The sequence below is a fragment of the Cyprinus carpio genome, chromosome B7 (genome assembly GCF_018340385.1).
Source record: "Cyprinus carpio isolate SPL01 chromosome B7, ASM1834038v1, whole genome shotgun sequence".
NCBI classification, from domain to species: domain Eukaryota; kingdom Metazoa; phylum Chordata; class Actinopteri; order Cypriniformes; family Cyprinidae; genus Cyprinus; species Cyprinus carpio.
The window spans coordinates 4,517,059-4,544,789 of record NC_056603.1 but is presented as its reverse complement, the minus strand read 5'-3'; positions in this window follow the sequence as shown (position 1 = coordinate 4,544,789).

Sequence of the window (27,731 nt, the reverse complement as noted above, 5' to 3'; positions counted from 1 at the left end):
ACAGAAGGCAATTAACATCTGAACTATTTACATAATGCAAATGTGCTCATTAATTTGAGTAGCTGATTTGTATCGCTACTTCAGCAGTTGTTTCTAGACCTGTAAGAGGTATTGGCAATCATAATCTCTGTGGAAAAAAGTGAGGTGAAAATGATTAATTCGGCAGACACAATCAATATGAAAAACCAAAGACAGGAGAGGAGACCACATTGCAACACCACCACCCTAGTGAGTCCTTTGTGAAGGGAAGGGATATCCATGTTTGAGTGTGTGTTTGCTGTGTGTGTTGTGTGTCTTGTGTGTGTGTGTGTTGTGTGTTTGTGTGTGTGTGTGTGGTGTGTGTGTGTGTGTGTGTGTGTTTGGTGTGTGTGTGTTTGTTGTATTATGGACCAACAAGCACAGACAAAAAACTTGAAAATGTCATGGTGTGAATACTCTTTTAAAAAGGTGTTGGAGTTGTAAATAATGGGTCCAGAAGGTTAGACAGTGCATAACACCTTTACCCAGGTCTGCAAATTAGTACATTTCCAAACATAAGTTTAGGTTTTCAAAGGCAAAGTCAGTCTCACTCACTACAACTGTTACAAACCTCAGGATCAGGATTCTCTGTTTTTGTGAAAAGTACAGAGCTTGAAGCGCAAGACACCCTTTGATACCCTTCAGTTGAAATCAAATGGACTGAGAAGAGTAGTTCCCAATTACAGATGCTGGAATTGTTAAGGTCTCCTTTTTTATTAACTGGCAAGAGCTGGGCACAAAAAAGCTTGATATTCAATCCATGCATAGACCAAACATATTTTTTTACAAAGCAGGGTTTAAACAAACTGGAGACCAATAAATTGGATTTGCTTTGGCTTACTTGAGGCAAATATTTGGAATAAATGAGTAATACTTTTGATAATACATAAAATTACACTAAATGTATTAATTTATGTATGTTTTTTTTAAATGGCTTTTTAACCCCAACAGCTTTTTTTTTACACTCAACCTGCACTACTTAAATGTGACTACAGAGGGTGAAAAATGTAACTTTCCTAAAACCAAAGTGTCCGTTTCTAATAAGTAAGTGAGCATAGTAAATGTTTGGCAAATTATTTAGTTGATGGTAATGTTTCATCACTGCTGCTCTTTTTGTGTGTCCAGTCATGCTTTGAAAAAAATAATAAATAAATAATAATAATAAAACCAAAGCCTATAGGGAGCTGTTTAAATGTCAATGGCTGTTTAAAAATGTTTTAAATACCCTATTTCGAATATAATTTATAATATGGTATTCGCCTTGATGCCTAGCCATTCCACTGGACTGATTTCACATAAGCTTCAGGATCTATGAGGCACCCAGACTTGACAAAAGTGAAGCCGAACGCAGAGAGAAAAAGCGAAACTGCGCGAGAGAGACCTAAAATGTGTGTGAAAGAGAGCAATAGTGCGAGAGAGACCGAAAATTCTGGATTTAGTCTGTCTCCGTTTATTCTGTTACTTCATGTCATTCCAGACAGACTGGATGATGGTGAGATCAGATCTCTGTGTGGAGCACTGGTTGTTGTCAGACTCCTTTGTGCAGAGGGGGGGGGGGGGAACAAAACTCACGTGGTTTATTACATTAATGGCAAAATGAATATTTGGAAATGTAACGGGGTGATATTTCCTAACTGACACCCACTACAGGTCAAAAGATAGAAATAGCTGACTTAAAGGAAAGGGCCATTTTTAGCTGGTGAAAATACTAGTTTTCAAATAATTTTGGCCGACCACTCTGTAACGTTAATACTGTTTCTTGTTTCACCAGTGTAATCCTAACAATGTAAATATAAGATACTACTTTGACACCACATATATACACTAAGTAATTTTGATACAGTGTAATGTTTATATAAAATACTACTATACTAAAGAGTAAAACTGTGATTAGTGTAATGGTACTCGGTCTGTTTTAACACTGTCTGGGGGCCTTGCAGGATGATAGGTTCAGGCAGCTCGCTGGTGACACCACTTATAAAGTGTTTTCCCCTTAGCGTAAAACGAAAAAAACAAGAAAAAAAGTATAAGGTAAATTGACCATTAAAATAAAATAAAAATCCGTCTAACTGTCATTAAATACATTTTGAACCAGTGCCATACCACTGTGATGTGTGTTTTTTGTTCCGATCTCAGATATGCCTGTCTTTGTGACACTCACCCAGACAGGCCCCTCCCACTATAGTTTGATTGATCAGTAACGTTTTCGCCTAGACTGGACTTGGCATCTTACCATTTACCCCCCGCCCTGAGTGAGCTTGCATCAGTCCTGCCAATGTTTCATGTCAGCATAATGTAGACAAGAATGTCTCCTAAGCGATTGAGGTGTGTTTTGTTGTTGGATGTTATAATGAACTAGCAGTCGTCATTTATTCCTGACATCTGAGTCCGCTGAAGATGCGCAGATGGGAGTACTTTTTGTTTTTAAAGGGAATGTGCCCCCGATCTATCGTAAATCTACCTATGTTCACCCGCCAATCATATCGTGATCCATCTTCACCACCAGAAAACAGTGAGTGTAAGTTTTTTTTTTTTTTTTATTATTTATTATTTAACAAATCTTCGCAATCGCCTTTCCTAATGTGCTAATTTGCAAGTTTTTTTTACACTACCACTGAGTAATTTTAATAGTTTATATAATATTACATCTGATGGGTGGAACTAGACCAATGAAACATCTGCTCTGACCCTAACAAAATTTGCATATCTTATGCAATGAACATGAAGGCTGCACTGAATAGGGCAGACACACACAATGAGCATTCAAGCATGAGAGTTAAACACAGAGTTCGACAGCATTTGCGGTGACAACTGCATAAATCTTATAAACCATAACACAGAGTTAATAGCTATGGTAACTACTGTATAGCTGGTTATAACAGTTCACAACACATGAATGAAACTTAACTCACCGAAAGTACATGTGACGCTACAGAGGGTACATCCAGCTTGTAAAACCTGGCGAATGTGTTCTGGGAAGACCAGCCAGCAGCAAGACATAAATCCTGGATAGACATACCTCTAGCCCAGAATGAGCTTTGATGTTGAGGGGACATCTTTTTCCCCGCATTCGTAAGCCAACGTATAGTGTCCACAATCCAGTGAGAAAGTCTCTGTTTGAAACAGCACGTCCCTTATTACATCCACCAAAGCACACCGAACAGCTGGTCCGACTGACCGAAAGGCTCCAATCGTCTCGCTCCCCTGAGAAAACTGATTCCCAGGGCGTGCTTATACCGATTTTTTCGATTGCCCATCAACGGGGAACACAAAAAAGCAGCAATAGCGGCCACATACACCTTCAGCATGGTGTATTGGTGAAACTCCCCCCCAATCCAATCTGTGTTGTAGAAAGCGCAAAACATCCGACACGGAACAGGTCCCCTGGACAATACCAATGTCCTGGTACCATTTTGTGAATACTCCCCACTTCAGAGCGTAGAGATTCCTGGTAGACGTCGCACGCGCCTCTGTAAGTGTGCTCAGCATTCATGAATGCAGAGCGTCCCGCTCATTTAGGGTCCCCGCAAGCGGCCACACATGAAGGTTCCACAGCTCGGGGGCTGGGTGCCTTATCGTGCCGTTTCGAGACCAGCAGGTCCTTCCTGAGGGGAATTTGCCATGGGGGAGCCACCACTAACTCTCTCAGGTCCGCGAACCAGGCGCTGATTCGGCCAGTTCGGGCCCACGGGTATAAACTGACGCTCTCTCCTCCCTGATTTTGCACATACCATAGGCAGAATCTTCACCGGCTTCCGGCTAACGCGATGTCAGAGCATCTCCCGGCAGCAGGGAGTGAGATATAGCGAGAAGAACGCCTGAACCGATCATTTGAAAAACTCATTTGAACCGATCCGAGGTTGAAGGCCTCCACCTCTCTCCTTGAGGAAATCCCATCCTCGAAAGCATATCCGCTCCAGACGTCAGGATACCGGGGATTGGCGCCGCTCTTATGGAGAGAAAGTGTCGGTCCCACGCCACAACGAGACTCGCTGCCTGTTTGAATAGGCTCGCTGGAATGCACGCCACCCCTGGCGATTTATGTACGAGACCACAGACTGTTGTCGGTTCGAATCAGTACATGTTGCCACTCCAATTTTGACCGATACAGCTTGTAGGGGTAGGGCTAAGGACAACTGCTTCCAATTCCAAACGGTTTATATGTGCCACCTTCTCTGTGACGTCCGACCACCAGCCCTGAGGCAGGTACGCCCAGGCACACTGCTCCCCAGCCTGCAGTCCGTCGAGACCACGTGTTTGTCCCCCCCCCCTGCGTCAGACTATAACCCAAAGGAACTCCTGGGCTGAAAATATCCGGGCTGCTCCATGGAACTCGAGTGCTGACGCAACTGTGAGTGAACCGTAATGCGCTTGTGGCCTGAATACCACGCCCTCGGCGGAACTCGAGTCTTCAGCCAAAACTGTAGTGGGTCCGCATATGCAGCATACCCAGATTGGCACACTGTAGAAGCCACCGCCATCATCCCTCGAAGCCTCTGAAATTCCCTCAGTGAAACGACCTGCCCGGTCTGAAGCGACGCAGAGTCGATGAAATTGCCTCTATGCGCTCTTGAGAGAGATGAGCTCGCATCGCCATCGAGTCCAAAAATACTCCCAGATATGTTATAGTCCAGCCTCGGTAAAAACAACGCTCTTCTGCATATTCACACGCATCCCCAGCGGTATCCAATGGCGAAGCAGTGTTTCCACGTGACTGATTAGCACATCCTTGAGTGGGCTAAAATCAGCCAATCGTCCAGATAATTCAAATATGCGCCGCATTCCGCTCGATCTGAGGGGAGAAAGCGCTGCGTCCCACACACTTTGAAAATGTGCGGGGTGTCGAGGGCGAGGCGCAGTGGTTGGACGGGGCTTGTGGTGGTCGGTGCCATGGGGGGGAGTGCCGCCTCGGCGTGGGCAAGGCCCAGGGCAGGTGACCAGAAACTGGTGAAGGTTCGGCCGGTCATGGGACCCACGCAAATCTGGCATGTAGCAGCCATCGGATGCGGAGAGGAAAACACAGGGGTGAGTAGTCCTCTAATGCAACTTCCACGTTGACTTGATAAGACTTCTAGCTGGTAGAAAGAGGACTCTGACGTAATTTTCGTCGCACCCATGCATTTTATATGCCCGGTGACCTTTCAGTATTTACATGCTTCGCGTCCAATTGGCCAGCTGTCCCCAGCTGGCTGAGCCCATAAGGTTTCAGCGAAATCGGAGAAGGGAGGAGTTCCCAAATACGTCTTAGCTGACGTAATTTTGAGTTACCACCTTGATAGGGAAACTCAAAGATAGCCACTGGTTTCTGTACTGTTTAAAATTCCTCATTCTTTTCATCAATTTAAATATGTGAAATGAATTATGTGAATGCAAATACTAATTAACTTTTAGTTTAAAAATATGCTGTTAACCAATTTCTTTTGTCTGTTTTCTTAATTGCAGAATATTTATCACGTGCATCCAGTCCTTAGTGCTGTCTTTGCTGTAAACTGGTTGAAAGGGACAGAAGTAAGAGACTTATTTACCCCCATTTGATAAAACTGTTTTGAAAAAATTATTTTACATTTAGAAATTTCTAGAATTTCTGTTTCAGGTTTTTATTAGTTTAAAAACTTTTCCAAATTCCCTTGGCCAAGGAGTTTCTTGTTTGGGGGGTGGGTCAGGCTTAGTTAACAGGTTTATTTGTAACTGCAGTCTGTTAGTCATGTTTTTGATACTGAGATTAAGAAGCTGTCATATCTATGCATAGAACTGCTAATGTTGGCGTTGTAATGTTTAATATGCCATTGAACATGGATGTTTACTATTACTTAAGCTGTTTAAACTATTTTAAAGTGATCTTAAGCATCATAGGTTTCTGTGTGCTGGCTATTTCTTGCATTATTTGTTCCTAATAAAAGACTCTTAACTACACATTGTCATGGTATTATTTTTGTGACATTATAACAGAAAAATTAAATTACATTTAAATTAATTACCAGCACTGCATAAAACAGTAAAATGTATTTAAAAGAACAACTGATTTTACTTAATTATATCAGATTTGTAAGTGAAATTTACTCAATTAAATTTAACAGGTCAAGTTACATGTACTTATTGTTATTTATTTATTTATTTATTTTTTTGCTTAACTTAGTTAAGTAGGATAATACTTACTTTCCAATGTGTGTGAAATTTACTTGAAAAATGCTCGTGCAACAAACTTGCTAAATAAAAAATTAAGTAAAAAAAAAAATTTACTTATTGTTGTTTTCAGTGTTGTCCTCTGTCATTTTGAAAGCTCTTCGTTAATAACAATGGCTTCCGGCTCAGCACCGGATGTAAATAAGCATCCTGAGGAAAAACACGGAAGAGACCGTACATAGATCCTATTCATTAATGGCTGTATACATTATAACTTGTGAGACCCTCACACTTTATAATGTGACTTGATATACCCTAATAAGATACTGTGTCAAGCCAGCCATGCCTTGAATTGAGAGGTAAATATAGGCTAACAAGAAGGCATATGCCTTGAGATTTATTATTATTATTATATTATTATTAACTTATTATTTATTATTTGAACTTCTGCTTTAATATCCGTATTATTTATTGGCGTCTTTGACAGTTGTTTTGTTACTATATTCTCCTTTGAAGATCACCTTTCAAGTCATTTTTTTTTGGGATGAGTTTTACAGCGGGATTTTGTAAAAAAAAAAAAAAAAAAAAAGGCAAAGCAAAAATAAGCATATACTCTTTCTGAAATTGCTTTTTTCATTTGTTTAATTGTGCATTTTGGAGAAATAATGCCACTATCTCTACTTCAGAGTCCTTTTAAAGATCTAATTTCCAAGAAGTAGAAAAAAAATGGTCAGTTCTTATAGGGGACTGCATGCACACCTCATATGAAAACATTGCTGGACCATTTTAGAGCTATATTACATTATTACACTTTAAAGGCTATAAAGACCTAATTTTCTGTTATTGAAGACATTTTTTATCTCTCTCGTGCATTTTTCAGTCCTCTTGTGCGCAATGCCGCCCTTTTTTGCACACGCTCTCTCTCTCTCTCTATCTCTCTCTCTGCGTTCACTTCACTTTTGTCCAGTCCGGCGCCTCATACAGGACATGGGCAAGCAGAAATTGTTCCCAAGCATTCCAACGCAGCACGAGATCCCATAAAGGGGAAAACTGAATTGGTCAGTGATAGAATAAAAACAATATTTTACATTTAAAGGCAACCTCCTTAACCTCATCAACTCAACCTCTATCGGTGTTTTTATAAAAAAGAATAATATGACATTTTTTTTTTTTTATACAAGTTTACATTGTCATTCAAAAGTTTTGGGTCAGAGATTTTTGGGGTCAGGCAAATAGTATTTCTAAAAGTCATTTTAAAATAGTTTTCCTGTTTGTGAGATAATGAACTATTAAATAACTATGGACGCTCCAAACCTTATCTGGCCTATTTTGCCTGACATAAGTAATACAGCAGAGGCATATGTGAAGGCATAAAAGAAGCCTTACAAGTTAAATGTCTTGATGTTTTATTCACTGACAGTGCATTTCCAGTCTGATAAAAAAAAATAGCCATAATCATATTTTTACATGCATAAACTCTCGCTGTAATACAGCTGTTCAGAAAGCCACCATTTCACATGGGCTGATAAGCAGAATGGTAGTGTGACAGGAAACAAACAGTCATTGGACACATGGGAAATCACAGGAATATCAGATACGCCTCATACCACATCCAGAAGAGAGTGAAATCATAAAGATGTGTGAAGTTAGGCCTTAATTCAGTATATGAGTGAACAGAGAGGGCAAATGACACGTGACCTACACATATTAAAAACTGCTGGTGCATTTAACAGTCATCTCTCAGTGCGACAGATTAGAAATGTGGTATGATGTTCCTAGGGAACTTGTGTTTTTGTGTAGTTTGCACACACACGCACACAAACACACACACAAACACCATAAGTGAATGGAAAGATTCCAGATCTTATGCATGCCAGACATTAAGTTGGAATGATTCATGTATGTATGTATGTTTGAATGTGTTTGTTATTGCCTTAGTGTCTCAGTTTTGTCTGAGTTCACCAAGATATTACTGACAACTACATTGTTGTTTGGCAATAAATAAATAAATACAAATTGCAAACACACATGAATACACACGTGCATGTACATGCACAAACACTCCTTCAGAATAATCGAACAGATGGAGATCTGCAGCACTTAAAATTTAAGAGTACTTTCATTTCTACACTAATGATAATAATAGTGATTATCACTCTCACTGTGGCTTCTCTTGATTTTAATTACAGACTGTTTTCCTGCTTGAACAACATAGAGGGGAATAAGGAGTGTGAGCCATGGTTAAACAGCACTGGGGAGGAGTAATGTGAGGCGCTGGGATCTCAGTGGGCATGTTATAGGACATGAACTCAAATGCACTGGTAAACAAGTGCACTCACATCACAGAAAAGCACACAAACACAAATGTTTAAAGTCACAGTTATTTTTTTCACATTAATAAATAAATAAATAAATGAAAAAAGGAACAGACAAATTAATAAATAAATAAAATCAATACTAGTTCTGAAAAATATGTTTAAAATTATTTAGACTCATGTATCACCAGTACACCGGGCTCTCTCACAACAGCCAGCCAGCCAGCCATCCCAGTCACTGGAATACTAATAACCTGCACCTTGTAAGAAAAAGTGATGAAGACGTTGAAGATCTTGATGAAGATGTTTATTGCAGCATAGCATTGACAAAGTACATGTAGTCAGAATAAACCCAGAACATCCTAAGTTCAAACCTTTTATACATTTTCAGTTTACTACCCTTCATGTAAATGAAGTTGCTCCTGTTGTAACAGCTGTAGTCTGTATGTTAAGTAAGTGCTGACACCCCTTTGTCTAAGGTGGTTCTCAGTGTCCCACACCTGTCCCATTCTACAATTTGGTCAACATTTGATCAGGATGTGATCATCCCAAATGGTTTACAAACAACATAACTGTTGACTTTCTACACTCTATAATATTTAAGCCATTTTGGGAAATGAGCATGATCAAACATATTGTGTAGTGGAAGCTGGGTCAAGGCAGACTATAAATTTCTTACAGTCCCCTCTTTGATGCTCTTGGCCCAAAAGAAGCATCACATCCACTCCCTTACACAGATTACACATCCCTTCCTGGGCAGGTGACCAGTGGCGGTGAAGCCCTGCCTTAGGTTGTCCCCCTCTGTTCAAAGTAAAATCTTACCCCGTCATTGGGTCATCACCTCGTGCACACTGGTTATCGCTCCATCCAGTTAAGCTAAATTTTATCATAGAGACTTTTCTCAAATTTGGCAAAATGACATACAAACATTTTTGTGGGGAGGGTTGGGAGAGAAGCACTTGATAACCATAACAGCAAAAGGGATTTTCTAAATGTACTTAACATTATGACAGTACAAACATAGCCAAAAGCAAAAGGAGCAAAAACATCAATCAACAGGCAACACAGTGTGTGTGTGTTCATTTTGTCACTTGCATTGTGTCCATTCTCTCAGTGTGGACGTCCTTTGTATCTGTATGTACCATGGGTCTGAGAGTAATGCAATTTCAATTCTCTGTATGTATGTACTGTACATGTGGAAGAATTGACAATAAAGCAGACTTGACTTGACTTGACTTCTGCTGGCCTTCTGGATGTCATTTTTCTTCTGGAATTCCCCTGGCTCCACTGGTTTTGCTGGCCTTCTTGTCCTTCAGATAACCGGATAATCTTTCTCCAGGAAGGTACACATTTCAAACAAACATCTCGATGCTTATACCTGAAACGAGACCAAAAAGAAGAGCCATACCCCCCCCCCCCCCCCCCCACTTCCCCCACAAAAAATCTTTTCACGTTCAAAACATCAAAAGCTATAGAAATTTAATCACAGAATGCAAATAAAGAATTTCTCATGAATTATATTCAAATATTAATGCCATGAACACATTTCTCAAAAATTATAAAGAATGACCCCCCCCCTTTTGATAGTAAACATATTTTCCTAAAATATGATACTATCATGAAACAATTCCTCCAATTCACATCAGCATCTGCTTGTGACTGAGCTACAGTCTTGTTGTTCATGCAGTGTTGTGTCTGGCAAGGTGTGAATGGCTTCTTCCTTATTTCCTTTCAACAGTGCCAGCTGGGTTTCTAAACTGCCTATCTTCTTAAGCAAATCACGGTAGCCCATCTTTATTTTGTGTGTGAAGGGACACTGTCTCGCCTTGTGTCCCATCCTTCCACTAGCAAAACAAACAACTTCCTGATCTTTTCTACCTCTCTCCAAACAATGCCTTGCTATCTGTCCATCCTATCCCACATCCATGACAGACAAAGCTTCTCATTCTCTCATTGTGTTGACAATGTCTAGCAATGTGACCAGCCTTTCCACATGCATAACAGAGAGTAACACCTTCTGAATTTACTCTTTCTAATCTCTTTGGTCTCTGATGGAAACCATTAGATAATCTAAAACGTTCTCTCCTTCCAAAGGCAGCAACTGGATGTCTAGATTCTGAAGTTTTCATTTGACTTCTTGCATTGAAATGCTGTGTCATTTTGGAAATGATTTTGCTTGTATGGTGTATTTACATCTACATGCAAAGCAATGGCTTCTCGCATGTGTGAACTACTCTGTGCAATTAATGCAGACTTAAACATGAGATTTTGTTTAGTTGCATTTGGCAAGCCACTGTAACAGCTGAACATTTCCCACAACCTGGATGCAAATCCTATAAGACGCTCTCCAATTTGCATTGTCACCATAGTTATAATTTCTCAAGTTAACCAAATTAGCCCAAGCAAGTTTAAGTAGAGAATTTCTCCTTGCACCTTTGTCTGCTTTTTTTGTCACAAACTTCCGGTGAGAGAGCACTAGTTAATGAGCGAAGAATGCAGATCATAAGAAGTCTACAAGCATCTTCTTCTGACACACTATAAACATCCACTACCTTCTCTAGTTTTGACAAAAACTGTACAGGATCCATATTATCAGGGTCAAAAGTATCCACTGCTGGAACAAGATTTTGAAAGTCCATAAAAGACAGTTGTTTAATACAAACCCGATTCCAAAAAAGTTGGGACACTGTACAAATTGAGAGTAAAAAGGAATGGAATAATTTACAAATCTCATAAACTTAAATTTTATTCACAATAGAATATAGATAACATATCAAATGTTGAAAGTGAGACATTTTGAAATGTCATGCCAAATATTGGCTCATTTTGGATTCCATGAGAGCTACACATTCCAAAAAAGTTGGGACAGGTAACAATAAGAGGCCGGAAAAGTTAAATGTACATATAAGGAACAGCTGGAGGACCATTTTGCAACTTATTAGGTCAATGGCAACATGATTGGTGTATAAAAAGAGCCTCTCAGAGTGGCAGTGTCTCTCTCAAAGTCAAGATGGGCAGAGGATCACCAGTTCCCCCAATGCTGCGGCCAAAAATAGTGAAGCAATATCAGAAAGGAGTTTCTCAGAGAAAAATTGTAAAGAGTTTGAAGTTATCATCATCTACAGTGCATAATATCATCCAAAGATTCAGAGAATCTGGAACAATCTCGGTGCGTAAGGGTCAAGGCCGGAAAACCATACTGGATGCCCGTGATCTTCGGGCCCTTAGACGGCACTGCATCACATACAGGAATGCTACTGTATGGAAATCAAAACATGGGCTCAGGAATACTTCCAGAAAACATTGTCGGTGAGCACAATCCAAACGTGCCATTCGCCGTTGCCAGCTAAAACACTATAGGTCAAAAAAGAAGCCATATCTAAACATGATCCAAAAGAACAGGCGTTTTCTCTGGGCCAATGGTCATTTAAAATGGACTGTGGCAAAGTGGAAAACTGTTCTGTGGTCAGACGAATCAAAATTTGAAGTTACTAAAGAGGACAAGGACAACCCAAGTTGTTATCAGCGCTCAGTTCAGAAGCCTGCATCTCTGATGGTATGGGGTTGCGTGAGTGCGTGTGGCATGGGCAGCTTACACATCTGGAAAGGCACCATCAATGCTGAAAGGTATATCCAAGTTCTATAACAACATATGGTCCCATCCAGACATTGTCTCTTTCAGGGAAGACCTTGCATTTTCCAACATGACAATGCCAGACCACATACTGCATCAATTACAACATCATGGCTGCGTAGAAGAAGGATCTGGGTACTGAACTGGCCAGCCTGCAGCCTGTATTAGACAAGAATGGGAAAACATTTGGCGCATCCTAAAAGTATTAGACAAGAATGGAACTAGAAGCCTGTATTCACTATTTCCTATTCCTAAACTTGAGCAACTTGTCTCCTCAGTCCCCAGACATTTGCAGACTGTTATAAAAAGAAGAGGAGATGCCACACAGTGGTAAACATGGCCTTGTCCCAACCTTTTTGAGATGTGTTGATGCCATGAAATTTAAAATCAACTTATTTTTCCCTTAAAATTATACATTTTCTCAGTTTAAACATTTGATATGACATCTATTTTGTATTCTGAATAAAATATTGAAATTTGAAACTTCCACATCATTGCATTATGTTTTTATTCACAATTTGTACAGTGTCCCAACTTTTTTGGAATCGGGTTTGTAGCTTGGCCATTTTTATTTCTTTGAACTAGAACTCTCTCATTCCCAGCCAGTCTTGTTTGCACTGGTGCTATTGGGAACCTCACAGAATCATCTGAAGAATTATGTCATTGACTAAAGGCTTCCTTGAAGTTAATTTTTGTCATATTCAGAATTGGATTGGGAATGTACTGGCAAGCTGTCCCCTCATTCAAAAATCTAAATGTTTTCCTCTCTGTTTCGGAATTTGAAATTCCTTTTCTCAATTTCACTCTCTATTCCTTCAAAATGATCTCTTCAGCCTCACAATTTCTCAATGATATGACATAGCCGCTGACTTGAGAATTTAGGAATTTGTTTTCTGTTTTCATCTCTTCTAATCTTTTCTTATTTACCTTGTATGAGGCGAAAATAGCTTGAAGTGCATTAGCAACTTTTCCCTCTTTGTTTTTAGGTATTTTGGGACAACTTTTGAATTGAAACATAGCCTACTCGTAGGGGTCATCTTCCTTCTCTATCCCATCAAACATTCCTACTGAGCAGTGCTTAGCAATGTATTTAACTATCAACTCTTCCATTTTCACAATCTTATTGAATTGTGTTCAATAGACTTCTTTTCCTTCACTGACTGAAAATTATCTAGTTACTTTAAGATACCTGTTAGTCTAATTATTCACAGCTCCTGTGCTGAATGAATAAAACAGTCACACTATGTCGGGCTTTTGAACTAAATTGTTCACTGCTTCGGACATGGCCACAATCTGTCAGGCCTGAAATGTCACTACACTTTTACTTTAGAACTCCTCCTGCTAATACTGAATAGACCAGATTCTCTTCTATCCTTACAATTTCTTTTCTAGATTTTTTTAAAATGAGGGGGTTCCCTGACAACACCAGCAAAAAGAAAGAAACCGCTTTTCTTACCTTTCTCTGCTTTTTGGAAATCCCTGCGCTGGGTGGCTTGACAATGTAAGAAAAAGTGATGAGGACGTTGAAGATCTTGATGAAGATGTTTATTGCAGCATAGCAGTAACAAAGAACATTTAGTACCTTGGGTTCAACAGAGTCAGAATGAACCCAGAACATCCTAAGTTCAAACCTTTTATACATTTTCAGCTTACTACATGTAAATTAAGTTGTTCCTGTTTTAACAGCTGTAGTCTGTATGTTAATTATGTTCTGACACCCCTTTGTCTGAGGTGGTTCTCAGTGTCCCTCACCTGTCCCATTCTACAATTGGTCACCATTATAACTGTTGACTTTCTTTGCTCAGGATAATTAAGCCATTTGGGATCATCCCAAATGGTTTGGGGACACAAACATATTCTATTCCCCATCATCACCCTCATCAGAGCACTACATAAGCACGGACTACAGTTCATTCAATGTCTTGTCTCGTCAATGGACACAAACCTATGCTTTCTCCTGCAGAAATTTCTAGTAACTCCATAAGTATTTCTTATTGTTATCTTCTCGTCTTGTCTGCTCCCTTGTGTTTTGTGCTGCTCTGATTCCCTGCAAAGACATCATTATAATTATTGTAATCTCATCGTTAAACTGTTTTATCTAATCTGATAATCATCCTCCTTTATCTGAGAAATACAGTAAATTCCTGGATTTCAGATTCATAACATCTTGTCTCCTGCATCTGGTGCACTGTGACATAAGACTGGACCCACTCACCAATTAACCCCGCAAGCATGGCACCACATTATGCCTTTCAGGAACTTGTTGACACTTTCCACCGTGCACTAACCTTCTCTGGAACCACATTGCCACCAACCACCACTCTAATGCAAGCCAGCTCTCCTTCACCACCAGTATACACAGCCCTGTCCCATCATCAATCCAGGGCCCCTACTTTGCCTCAACAGAGACCCCCAATGGTTTTCTTCTCCAATGCTCGCTCGCCCTTACGATGGAGCCTTATCGCTTCCTCCTCACTGAGTGAGCTAAAATATCTTCCATCCTCTGTCTTCTCACATTAAAAGCCCTTTAAAGGACTGAAACCCATTTTCAGGCTTCCTGTTTAAACAAACTCTATCAGTTACATCAAGAAAAAAAAAACTTGTAGCCACAGGTGGGTGTAATGAGTCAGTGTTTTTTGACAACATACCGACAATGATTCAAACCAGTGTTGCAGCTGCAGCTCACTGCCAATAATGACTCCATGAGGCTTAAGTGAATAATTCAACTGTCCTTCCAAGTGACACACTGGATGAAGAATTGCCTCAAAAGATGCATCTTGTCTGCAGTTCTTCTATCTCCATCACCAGCCAGTTTCTCTTGACTCTCCAGAACCAGTCCACAAACCCATGCAAATCGACACATGTTGCCTCTGACATGTGATATCAGTATGTCCCATCAAGACCCACAACCTTTGGTGAGTTTCTTTACTTATTACAATCACCATTCCACACCTTTAACCACCCTGGTAACTCTTAAGCCCCATCACACTGCACGTTGATTCTGGACAATTGCTGGAGTGCCTTCTGTGTGAACGCTAACACGGTCCTGGAATGGGAACCTAGTAACATTGCGGGATCAGTCTCAGAACGAGCTCTGTGTGAACAAAAGCCAGGACCAATGCCATAAAGGGTGTGTCCTAATGATGACACGTGTTTTCGTACGACTCCTTTACAAGGTGTTTTAAAGGAAGGTCAACGTTCACTGTGATGAAGCAGAGAAAACTGAGATCCTCACCAACCATACTGAAACTAAAATCGTGTGATACCGGAATCTCTGTGTGAAAGGTTTTACTGTCTCCAAAGCCTTCTTCTCCTTGTCTGCTCTTGGAAAAAGCCCTGTGAATCCTTATCACAAGATCCATCTCTATAATAGTAAAAATTTGGCCTTGAATCCTTACACAAGATCCACTAATAGTAAAAATTTGGTTTGTAGTACTAATTGTTTCTGTGTGGGTCCATTAAGACTGCAAGTGTACTGTTTGCACATCAAAGACATCACTCTCCTGGTTCTGGAGAAGTCTACTGTGGACATCGTCTTGGGGTGCCCATGGCTCATTAAACGTTTGCCAGTAGTATTCTGGTCTACCGGAGACATCCTGAAGTTTTCAACTGCTTTTCATCACTCGTTTCATCCAAGTCTACCATATTTTAAATTAACACCATAACCATTGAGTATCCAGTCAGCTTCATGACTGACTTACCTCCCTCTGATGGTTGTATCTGCATCTTGGTCAGAGTAAATTTTATTCTCCAAAGCATGTCATCTAATTCCCCTCAAGGGTCTTCCTACTCTGATGAAGAATGCAGATCTTTCACAACTATGGCCTCCCAGAAGATGTAGAATCTGATCATGGCCCTCAGTTTATCTCCTGGGTATGGAAAGCCGCTTCTTGTTCCATCACCACCAGAACTCATGGAACTGCTTCTTCGCATGGGCTGAGTACACAAAACACTCCCTCTATCAACCAGCTATGGGCCTAACACTCTTTTAATGCATACTTGGCTTCCAACCTCCACTATTTCTCTTATCAGGGGAGCCCTCTTATGCTCAAGTGGTTGATCACTGGTTCTGCATGAGTGAGATGGTCTGGGATGCTGCAAACTACTAGCTGCTGCAGGCAGAGCACAATCAGAAGAGCCCAGCCAATGTCAGGAGATGGAGCCACCATTTTGAAATAAAATAAACAGCTTAAATTTCACATGAGAACTGACTTTAATCTTTTCAGCGATGAGTTTAAAATATTCTAGCGGTTCCCCTAGAGTGAGGTTTTTTTTTTTTAGGCGACTGTTATTTTAGAACATTTCCCCTTACTGTTTCCATGGCGACGCGTCATGCTTGTCACGTGACAAACCGTGACACTTTAACACTGTATGACAAATCGATCACTTTAATTTAGTTTTTAATTTTTTGTTCAAAATATTTATAAACTTGCCAACCATTTCATGAACAATCTGACATTCAGATTCACAAGTATTTGTAAATGAGTGTGTTTTGTCGTTTAAAAACCTTTCTAAATTATCTTGATCGTGAACTGTAACGTGAGATGGGCGCAGCCATGTTTGTTTGTGATACAGTTCAGAGAGTCATGTCAGTCGGATTTACAGCACGTGATTTCTTCAATTTCTCCCGAAATACATGCAAATAAGTGGCCGGTGAACTGGATGAAGAACAAAGTGAACTTTATAGCTACTTACACTATGTGTATCTGATATGAATAAAACACGTCGGCATATTATATTTGAATGGATTGTTATTGTTGCTTCCATAAATATCCATGTGTATTTTATGAACTCTTAATGTATTGTTTTACTAGTATATATATGTATTTAAATGTCGGAAGCCTAAAATAAACATTATATGGTCAAAAACACTGCATAGTTCTGATTATATGACAAGTGCAGCAGTGTCTCAGCGTCGGCCAAAGCGCGAAAGCACAGTTTGAATTTGGCAGTTATGTGACGTCACAGAACGTTCTAAATCCCATATGTGGGACCGTACTCCCAGGGGCACGGAAATAAAAATCCCATTTGTGGGACAATACCACTCAACAGGTTAACATGAGTGAATATTATATTCATTAATGCATTCACATCCTCCAAGGAAGTTTGTATTTATGAGTTTGGAAGTCACAAATTCAACAAAATATGTGTTCAAGTCACTTCGGTTGGAACAAGATGGCGATGTGCCAATTTTACCAAAAAAAAAACAAACTTGTACTTCTTCAGAATGAAGAACGTACATCAGGTGTATGAAAGCTTTTTTTTTAATGTTTTTATTTAACTTTTGAAAATGCTGTGTATTGAATCATTACATAATCTACTGTATAGTATTCTTGATATAGTATTCCTATAGTATTTTGTACATGCAACTTAGCTAGTTTTATTGTAAATTGAAAAAAAAAAAGAAAAAAAAAATGTCAGTACAGATGCTGCTTTTGCATCCATTTTTTTTTCTCACTGACATGCCCAGAATTCAGAAACATTGGGCTTCAAGTTTTCCACTCATAATTATGACTGTGATGGCATTCATATGTGTTTGACTCGTAAATACAGTGTTTCTGACATGACTTGAAAACACCTTATATGTTTTTGTGCATTACATCATGAGATCGCACACTGTCTAGAGCAAACAGCATTTTCCAGTAAGATGTCCCTTTTCTTCTTGTTAACTAACACCCATGCACACACAATACAACTGCATACATTTCACATTAAATGTTTGTAAAAGCCCAACAACCTTGACAGAAAGAAAGAGAGCTCACTTACCCTAAAGGATCTGGTATCCACAGTATTGACTTAAATGGGGAACAGAGACACAACAAAGGTTACAGTAAGCTCTGAGCCTATGACAGGCCACATTCTGTGCTGCAGTCATTATGGTGTCAGACTTCACTATAACACAGCCAAACATAATGGACATCCAATTCATTCAAGGTCAAGTTATATTGTGCATGTAGTTTCTGCTCTCAGTGTATCGGGACACATTCAACACTCAGAAAACTTTCTGAGGCTTTCTGAGGCTCACCCGTGGTTCACATTCACTGGCTATGTTGTTACATTTGGACATTCAGAATTTTAAGAAAACACACAATAAATATTTTAAATGGTGTTTATCTTTGTTCTGATTTTCATAGTTTAAAACGTAATATTTGTTATTTTAAGATTTACTTTTTATGACTGAAATATTGAAAGTCTGGTTCTAGGACAAGGGTTAAAATTTAATCTATACATAAAATGTATTACTACTACTACTACTACTACTACTACTAATAATAATAATAATAATAAAAATGAAGCCATGGTAAAATAAAACTTTACTTTTATTAGCCATTTTTGTAATTACTTTAAACCCACTGGTCTCAAGGTAATTTTTGTAGATATATGAATCCAGTTTCAATTGTAGTTTATCACAATAACAACTAACAACCAGAATGTGGACTTTTTTTTTCTTCTGTATGCATGTCCATTGGTTTGATATTTTATTTTTTATTTTATTTTAAGCAATTACATTCACACATTTGAATTGTGGATTTACTGTTCAAGTAATATTAGTATCCCTGCCAATCTATACTGCCACTTAAAAGCTATTTAATTAAGCATAGGAAGTATAGGAAGTATACTGTAACAGTTCAGCACTTCACTGACAGATTCAACACTTACACCCACATATTAACAAATGTTCTACATATTCCTATAACAGATTTGCTTGTATCTTTACTGGTAGCTATACGCAAGAAAATATTTTAGTCTTCCATGTGAAAATGAACTGATTAGTAACACAGCCTTCACCCTCTAATACCTCAAGCCAGATTCCTTATGCATATAGCTCAGTGATGGCTTCATTTAAATACAAAGTCATTTGACTGCCTATTGTGACAATGCACAAAAGAGCAGCTCTGGCCTCGGCAAACTGTAAAACACGATAGACAAAAGGTTTGACAGACCTCTGGAGCAGCACAGGAGTATGGGTAATTGGTCTCTGTTGCTTTCGCCTCAGCCCAATTATGTCCTCATGCTCTCACAAGTATGCAAACACACACACACACACACACACACACACACACACACACACACACACACACACACTCTTCTACCCAGTCATCTAAATGAGGCTTCAGACCTGCCCTGCATATAAGATCATGGTTTGGATGGTGGTCAGTCACTCAAGTTCTAACAGATACTCTTGTACTGGACACAGACACAGACATACTGCAATAGAAGTGAATCTCCCTAATATTAATTACAAAAATATTAAACATCTTATTGTGGTTTGCCTTTAAATTATTGATTTATTTGTTTGTTTGGAAGATTTTAATCAATAATAATATATCAAATATAATATATCAAAAAGGACATTTATTCATCTAAGATTCCATATATATATATATATATATATATATATATATATATATATATATATATATATATATATATATATATATATATATATCAAATGTCAATCATGGTATCCATAAAAAATGAAGCAAAATTATTTTTGAAATTGTTGTAATTATCTCAATATAGTGTGTGTATGTATGTATGTATGTATGTATTTACTTATTTACTTACTGTATTTTAAAACAAGTAAAATGCAGCCTTGATGAGCATGAGAGACTTCAAAATCATTTAAAAAGCTATTCCAAACCTTCACAGCTAAATATATATACACATAACATTTAAGTATTTATTTATGTAACCAATTCATTAACAAAAATTTACTTACATTGTTGCAAAAAAAGTAAAAATAAAAAATATGGCAGATGTCAAGACATTTCATCTTTAAGCAAATTTTATATTGATTATTTTGATCACAGAGGTACGTTAGCCTAATTCACACAAGCTCTCTCTCTCTTTCTCTCTGTGTGTGTCTCTGTCGCTCTCGCTCTCTTTCTAATAACTTTAATAATAACTGCATTAGAATGCTATCAACGGCTCAAGCCTCCATTACCAGCTTTAAAACGACATTTTGGTACTGGCATTGGATGAGATGCGGAAGAAATAGTCCTACTCACAATAGTGATTTAAGTACAAAAACCGAACTAATCGATGTCTTGAGGTGTGGTAACCGTAGTATAAGCGGAATAATTGACTCCGGGCCGTTGAATTATTAGAAAAATAATGCACACCCGAAGTGCATCAGCAACTCAGGTGTGCATTATTTTTCTAATAATTCAACGGCCCGGAGTCAATTATTCCTTACTTAATATTTGGTCTGTTGCTGACACAGAGTTATGGTAAAAATTCATGAGACTGAGAGATTCAGTCATTGTATTTGAATGGGATATGAGTGATTCAAAGAAGAAATAAAGTAATACAGGTTTTGAACTTTTAAACAACACAAAGGTGATTAAATGATGACAGTTCTGCATGAACTATTCATGATGTTCCACCCCAAACAACATATTGTATTCTCTTTCATGCATTTGACCTGTTTCTCATGACTGCATTCTTGAATGAATATCTCATATTGTAACAAGGAGTTGCTTATTTTATGATCACACTGAATTCCCAGTATCAGCAATATCACTGTACTGCTTGCTACTACAGATTAGCTCTTAACAAGCACAGCTTAAGCTGCCATAATCACTATGCCTCTTCTCAGACACAAGTGCATCAAAGCAGAAATGCAAAAGCATCACCAGCCACCTAATGGCCTCCACCCATCATTTTATAACGGCGCAAGTCATCAGTGAAGCTATAACATTAATTGACTTGAGCTCCATTTACTCATGAAGCTTAATTCATTTATTCTGGTTGCAGAAGTCATGCTACATGCCATGCTGTGGATCAATGCATTTTAGCATTGACTGTGGATATGCTCTCCATCAGCGCTCTGAGGATTGCGAATAAGGAGGGGAGTCTCATGGGATTGGATGTGGGTAATGTTGTTTAATTAAATGGACTATGAGAGGAGTGACATTTTGTCGATAAAATTACATGGAGAAAAGGTATGATGATTGTGACATACCATGAATCATCAAGTGTTTTAGTACATACTATAAATGATAAAAATAAATATAAAATAATTTAATTCAGTTAAATTTTTAACCTAATATGGGATTTCCTTTCCTTTATTCTAGTTTTTATTTAGTGACTTTTACTCATAAAGATCTCCCATCTCTTCTTTCTTTAATTTCCATCATTTTGCACTCAAAAAATCCACTTTAAAGGTGCCATGTGTAAAAATTGAGGTAAAAATATCCAAAAAATGACCTACACGCATCAAAAGAATGAGAAGAAATAAGGGCGATGATGTCATTAAAAAAATGTCAAGTTATAGTGCTGCAGAGATATCAACCTTAATTAGCATTAGCATTACTAGCCACGGCCCGACAGGTGTCGTAATACCAGTTTCGGCCATGGGAGGCGGTATGCGGGCAACATAACCTCCAGCCAACCTGCAATACACGAATAACTCGCACGGCTTGTGGGCGTACTGGAACCTGATGTCAATCGTGTGGAAGGTACAGCCCACTACTTCATTTCAGTTCAGGGAAGAGAGCAGAAGGATGTCAAGTCAAGTCAAGTCACTTTATTGTCACATCACCACAGCACATGTGCCTTGGTGAGTGAAATTCTTGGGAGCGTGCACCAGAAATTGCAGAAACAGTTAACATATAACCCATACAGACTTCAACAGGTGAAAATATGCAATATGCACATACATATAGTCAGTACACACAGTGTACTATTGGACATACTTACAGTTAGCACTACACATTTTACGCAATATGTACATACATACAGTTAGCACTACACATTATACACTATACACAGAATGTACACATTCTACATTATGTAGACATATATACGCATGAAAATATGCTAAGTGTACGTGGGCTGGATACAGAAATGTTATGGATGTGCATTGGATGGAATCCAGTGGTAGCAGGTAGATTATTGTGTTAAATAGTTCGGTGTTGAACTGTCAAAGTTAAAGTGCAGTGTGTGGCATACCATATTGTGGAGTATGCTGTAGGGTGTATTAGTTCAGACTGTTCATAAGTCGGATAGCCTGAGGGAAAAAGCTATCCCTCAGTCGGCTAGTGCGGGATCGGATGCTGCGGAGACGTCTTCCTGAGGGCAGCAGAGAGAGCAGTCTGTGGGACGGGTGGCTGGAGTCACTGATGATCCTCCGGGATTTCCTTATACACCGCCTGGTATAGATGTCCTGGAGGGAGGGAAGCTCACCTCCAACAATGTGGCTGTCAGTTCGCACGACCCTTTTCAGAGCTTTGCGGTTGCCAGCAGTGCTGTTTCCAAACCAGGCAGTGATGCAGCCCGTCAGGATGCTCTCTATAGTGCAGGTGTAGAACGATCTGAGGATGCTGGGGCTCATTCCAAACTTCCTCAGTCGTCTCAGGAAGAAGAGGCGTTGATGTGCCTTCTTCAGCACTGCATCAGTGTGTGTAGACCAGGTGAGATCCTCACTGATGTTAACACCGAGGAACTTGAAGCTGCTTACCCGCTCCACAGGTGTCTTGTCGATGGTGATGGGTGTGTGTTCTCTGCTCTGTCTCCTGAAATCCAACAACAGCTCCTTGGTCTTGTCGATGTTGAGTGAGAGGTGGTTGTCCTGACACCATTTAGTCAGGGTGCTCACCTCCTCTCTGTAGGCCGTCTCATCGTTGTCGGTGATCAGGCCTATCACCGTTGTGTCATCAGCGAATTTGATGATGACGTTGGAGCTGTGTGTGGCTGTACAGTCATGTGTGTACAGGGAGTACAGGAGCGGGCTGAGGACACAGCCCTGAGGAGCACCAGTGTTGAGGGTCAGCGGGGATGAAGTGTTGTTGCCCATTCTGACCACCTGGCTTCTGCCTGTTAGGAAGTCCAGGATCCAGCTGCACAGAGATCTGTTTAGTCCCAGAGTCTGGAGCTTCGCAACAAGTGTGGCAGGCACTATGGTGTTAAATGCTGAGCTGTAGTCCACAAACAGCATTCTCACATAGGTGTTCTTTTTTCCAGGTGGGAGAGAGTAGTGTGTAGAGAGTGTAAAGCAATAGCATCGTCTGTAGAACGGTTGCTACGATATGCAAATTGTAGCAGATCCAGTGAGGCAGGCAGCATAGAGCAGATGTAGTCTCTGACGAGTCTCTCAAAACACTTACTGAAGATTGGTGTGAGAGCAACAGGCCTCCAGTCATTCAAGCATGTGATTTTATTTTTCTTTGGTATGGGCACAATGGTGGATTTTTTGAAGCACGAGGGAACCACACAGAGAGAGAGGGAGAGGTTGAAAATGTCTGTAAAAACACCGGCTAGCTGGAATGCGCATGCTCGGAGCACACGGCCTGGGATGCCATCAGGACCCGCTGCCTTGCGGATATTCACCCGTCGGAAGGATCGGGTTACATCCGCGACAGAGACGGAGAGTGCACTCACCTCTTCTGCAGCAGCTGCGGGAGCGCTCTCTGTGTGGGCGGTGTTGTGAGCCTCGAAACGAGCATAAAAGTTATTCAGCTCGTCCGGTAGAGAGGCGGCAATGTTCACAGTAGCTGGTTTGTTCCCTTTAAAGTCTGTGATTTTATTGATTCCCTGCCACATGCCTCTTGCATCGCTGGTGTTGAATTGTTCTTCAACTTTGTTTTTGTATTGTCTTTTTGCGGCTTTGATGGAATTCCCTGAGATCGTAACTGGCTTGTTTGCGATCATCAGCGTTTCCGGATTTAAAAGCGGATGTCCGCGCATGTCTTGCGCGATGGCTGAAGCCCTTGGCAAGAGATACCTACCACCACCACCCGCTACAGGGAAATAACCGCGCTCGGAATCACAAATCAAATCCGATAAGAAAAGGGTAGCTGCGTTTGATAATTAGCTAGCTATAACTTACCCACAGATCCAATCCGGTTTTCACCTGTTGTCTACCAAAGCCCGTCTCTACCAAGCTGATGCTAAAATGTAACATTACCTAAGAAGCTTGAAATGTCTTCGATGATAATGCACCCGAGAGAGAGAGAGAGAGAGAGAGCGCCCCGGCCGCGCGCGCACTCACTCACTATATTCAGAGCGGTCAAGTTTTTGAAAGCGTGTGAAAAGAGTCAATTGCGTGTATCTCACAGTGAATGCTTGAGAGTTGGCAGCTCTGGTTACGTTGGTTGGCGCTAGCTTGGTCAACATCAGCTTTCTGATGTTTACCAATGATGTTGACAGAATGCTGTCTGTCAAATTAATTTAATTCAAATAATGTGTATATACAACTCAAAATGTAATATGAACCAAAACGAATATGAACATATTCACTGGTAAAGGTGAAGGGGAGTAGCTTGAAGATGTCATGTTTCAAAATCACTTGACATCACCCAACGTTCCTCTGGAGGCAAAACGTCCTTTAGGGCTTCGGCTATGGCTCTAGGGTTGTTGTGAAGGTAGGGGCGGAGCATAGAGACTATGCCGTTTCTCGTTTGTTACTCTAGAGTAGACCAATTCACTTTATTGAGGCATACTGCCCCCATCTGGTATGGAATGTGGAGTATGACTTGATTTTTTTGCCAGACATTACACATGGCTCCTTTAATGAGTCTGGACACATACCCACAATTCTGTTCAGTTTACACATGGGGCAACAGCCATGGAAATAAACATATCTGTCATTTAATAAACAGCTAAATCAGAGAAATGAAGTGCACTGAAAAGGATGCAAAAAGCAACAGGGTGCCTTGCACCTAGGGATATGCAGCCCCTTTAAGGTCCCTCCAATACACATTCATTTGCATGTGCAGAAAAGGTTTTGACCATTAAACCACACAGACTTCTTTGGGAAAGTCAGTTGGAACAGTAGTCTACATTATACAATGCATAATGCAATTAGTTCAAGAGATTTTTTTCTGCTCTTATCTGTTGAGATTTTATAAGGCTTTAAAAACAGGATGTGTTTCAGAAAGTGTCACAATGTTTTAAAGGTTTTGTCTTTCTCCTTGGAATTAATTCTAATCAATCGAGAGGCAATTATTTCTAACTTTTTCATACCAACGACAAGGTCAAGTCTTTAAAGTGCCTATAAAGCTGATTTAATAAAAAAAATAGGTCCACTGGTCCACCGACAACAAGTGCTGGTTTCTCCTATATATTTCATTAACAATTTTCCGGCGAAATGTTAACCATTTTAAGCCCACTATTTTACTATACTATTTGCTTGAAAGTGGTCTATGTGTTTACTTTCTCGAGTTTAGGTATCTGAAAGCACAGAGTGATCTCTCATCTTTTGTAAACAGGATTCTAATTAAATATGATTCATCCATTACCATATTAATGCAATCTGCAAATTAAAACTCTTTAGCCTTGGTAGGTAGGGAAAACAAGGTAAATACAGAGAGAGAGAGAATAAGTGATGCATGTGGTTCTTTCTATTTTGCATGTAGATTTCAGCCCACTCTTCCTTTTATGAACTTGTGGACATAAGAAAAAAGACCCATTGGTATACTTAAAACATATCAGTGTTTTTCAGTGAGGTGGGGTGTGTATTTGAGGTAGAGATTTGTATTCCTTACTGCGCAGGCATTTGCTTTAAAAGCATCTCTGCAATATTACCACACTTGTGCTTAATATGCCACTGATAAATTCTGTCTTTCCTCTTCAATACGCTGTCTGTTCCATCGATTTTTCATTTAGGAGATCAACCCAGTACTTTTACACATTCATCCTGCACCGCATCATAGAAAATATTGGCCCGAAGGCTGTGGAGAGAGAGATGGATGGAGAGAGAAAGAAAGAGAATGAGTTTAATGATGTTTTCACCCACTGTGTACATTTAGCTGAGGACATTGTTATCCCTATAAACAACACTCCATCTATCCTCCATGATGTCTGTCATCGCCTCTTGCTCTGCCCAGCATTCTCTCACCATTAAGGGCTAGAGATACACCATCATACCTGTGAGTCTTTCTATGAGATCTTGCTCTTCACCATGTTATCAACTTGTGTCAACTTGAATCTGTGGGAGAGAACAAACCATCCATATTCACTGCATGTTTTGATTAGAATAATCCAGTTTCTGCATGTTTATTATGTTGGCTTGAGAATACCAACATACAGATGTTGTATTGTCTTCTGAGAGTAACATTTCTGACTCTAAATCCTAGCTTTCTAGTTACATCTACCGCACTCAGCACTTTGGATTGGTCTGATGCATGTCGCTACACATCTTTCTAACTGGTCCGCCTAACAATGCCTACAATGCTATATATATATAAAAAAAAACATTGACCTTTATAGACATTTAGACATGTTTGAATAAACAAAAAGTTATTTGTTTACCCTTACATTGCAAACAAGTGGAGATCTGAATGGAGGCGGGGTAAAGTTACGAGGTTTCGCTGACAGTTTGAGAATGGTGTTACGAGCTTTAGTGACAAGCTCTTTTAAATGCTTTTCATTGGATAAATATTTGTAAAACCCTCAAACAGGCATAATGAACACCAGTGGTGATTTAAAATAATAATAACGAAATATAATAGAGATATGAAGCTTGGATAATTTTCCATGGCACACCTGACTGGGCTAGGATATGGCGACTGCCATACGGAAACGCAGCCCCTGTATGAAGGTAAAAATTGCCCCTAGAAATCAAATCCAGGGGGCAAATAATGACCCTTAATAGAATAGGTAATTTCTGACTCTGGTGCATATTTGTATGTAATATTAAGTATTCATTGTTTGATGCTGGGGTCACCATAATGTGCAGTAGGAAATTACTTCATTAAAAGCCTCCCAATCGCAAGGAGAAACAAAATGTGTAAATAAAATATTATATAATAATGTCTAGAAGCCTCTATTGCCATGTAGCCTGACCCTTGACCAAAAGGCTGATTCAGGCCGAGAGCCACTCACTTGTACAGGTTGGACACTGAGCAAGAATGGACACTCGGGAGGTCATGCACGTTACAAGTCAGTTAACCTGTTAATCATTGTGAGCCAGTGGAAAACGCATAGGGGAAAGCATGTACACTGGGCAAAATCGAGCCAAATCCCTGAATGTTTTGTTGTTGTTTTGTTTGTTTGTTTTTACATGTTTAAACATTTCCAGGATCTCCGCTTGGCTCGTAATTCCTCTCACAAGATGCAAGCTGCAACCATAGAAGCAATTTCCACACAATTTATCTCAATGAAAAAGAAAAAAAAATGCTTGTGAGGTCCTACAACAGCAAAAATCACACCATGTACACCCAGCATTAGAAAGGAAGAAACAGTCTAGCTGACATGTAAAGCTAACAACTGGTGAATAATAGACAATAATAGACAGTGAAAACAACACACAATTCTCAGTCATGCAGAAAACACCAGAAAAAAAAAGAAGAAATAAATGGAAAATTTGTATGTGTAGACTCACAGACACACCTGAGAAAATAGAAAATACAGTGCTTGTGCATGTCTACAGCTCAAACTAATTTTGAGCACCCTTCAACAATTTAAATTACTGTGAGTGTTCCGAGGTTGAGACTATACGCCTTCATCCAAAACTCTTCGGGTCTGGAAAATTCATTGCATTAAGTAACCAGTGATAAAGTGAAATGTTATAACTTTGGTTTGCAGCACTTGTCAGATTCCTGTTAAAAAGCACACAAGTAAAATGGCACTTTGAAATGCATTGCATTTAATCTTTCCCACCTTGGCACACATGTATGGTCCATTCCATCAATCAG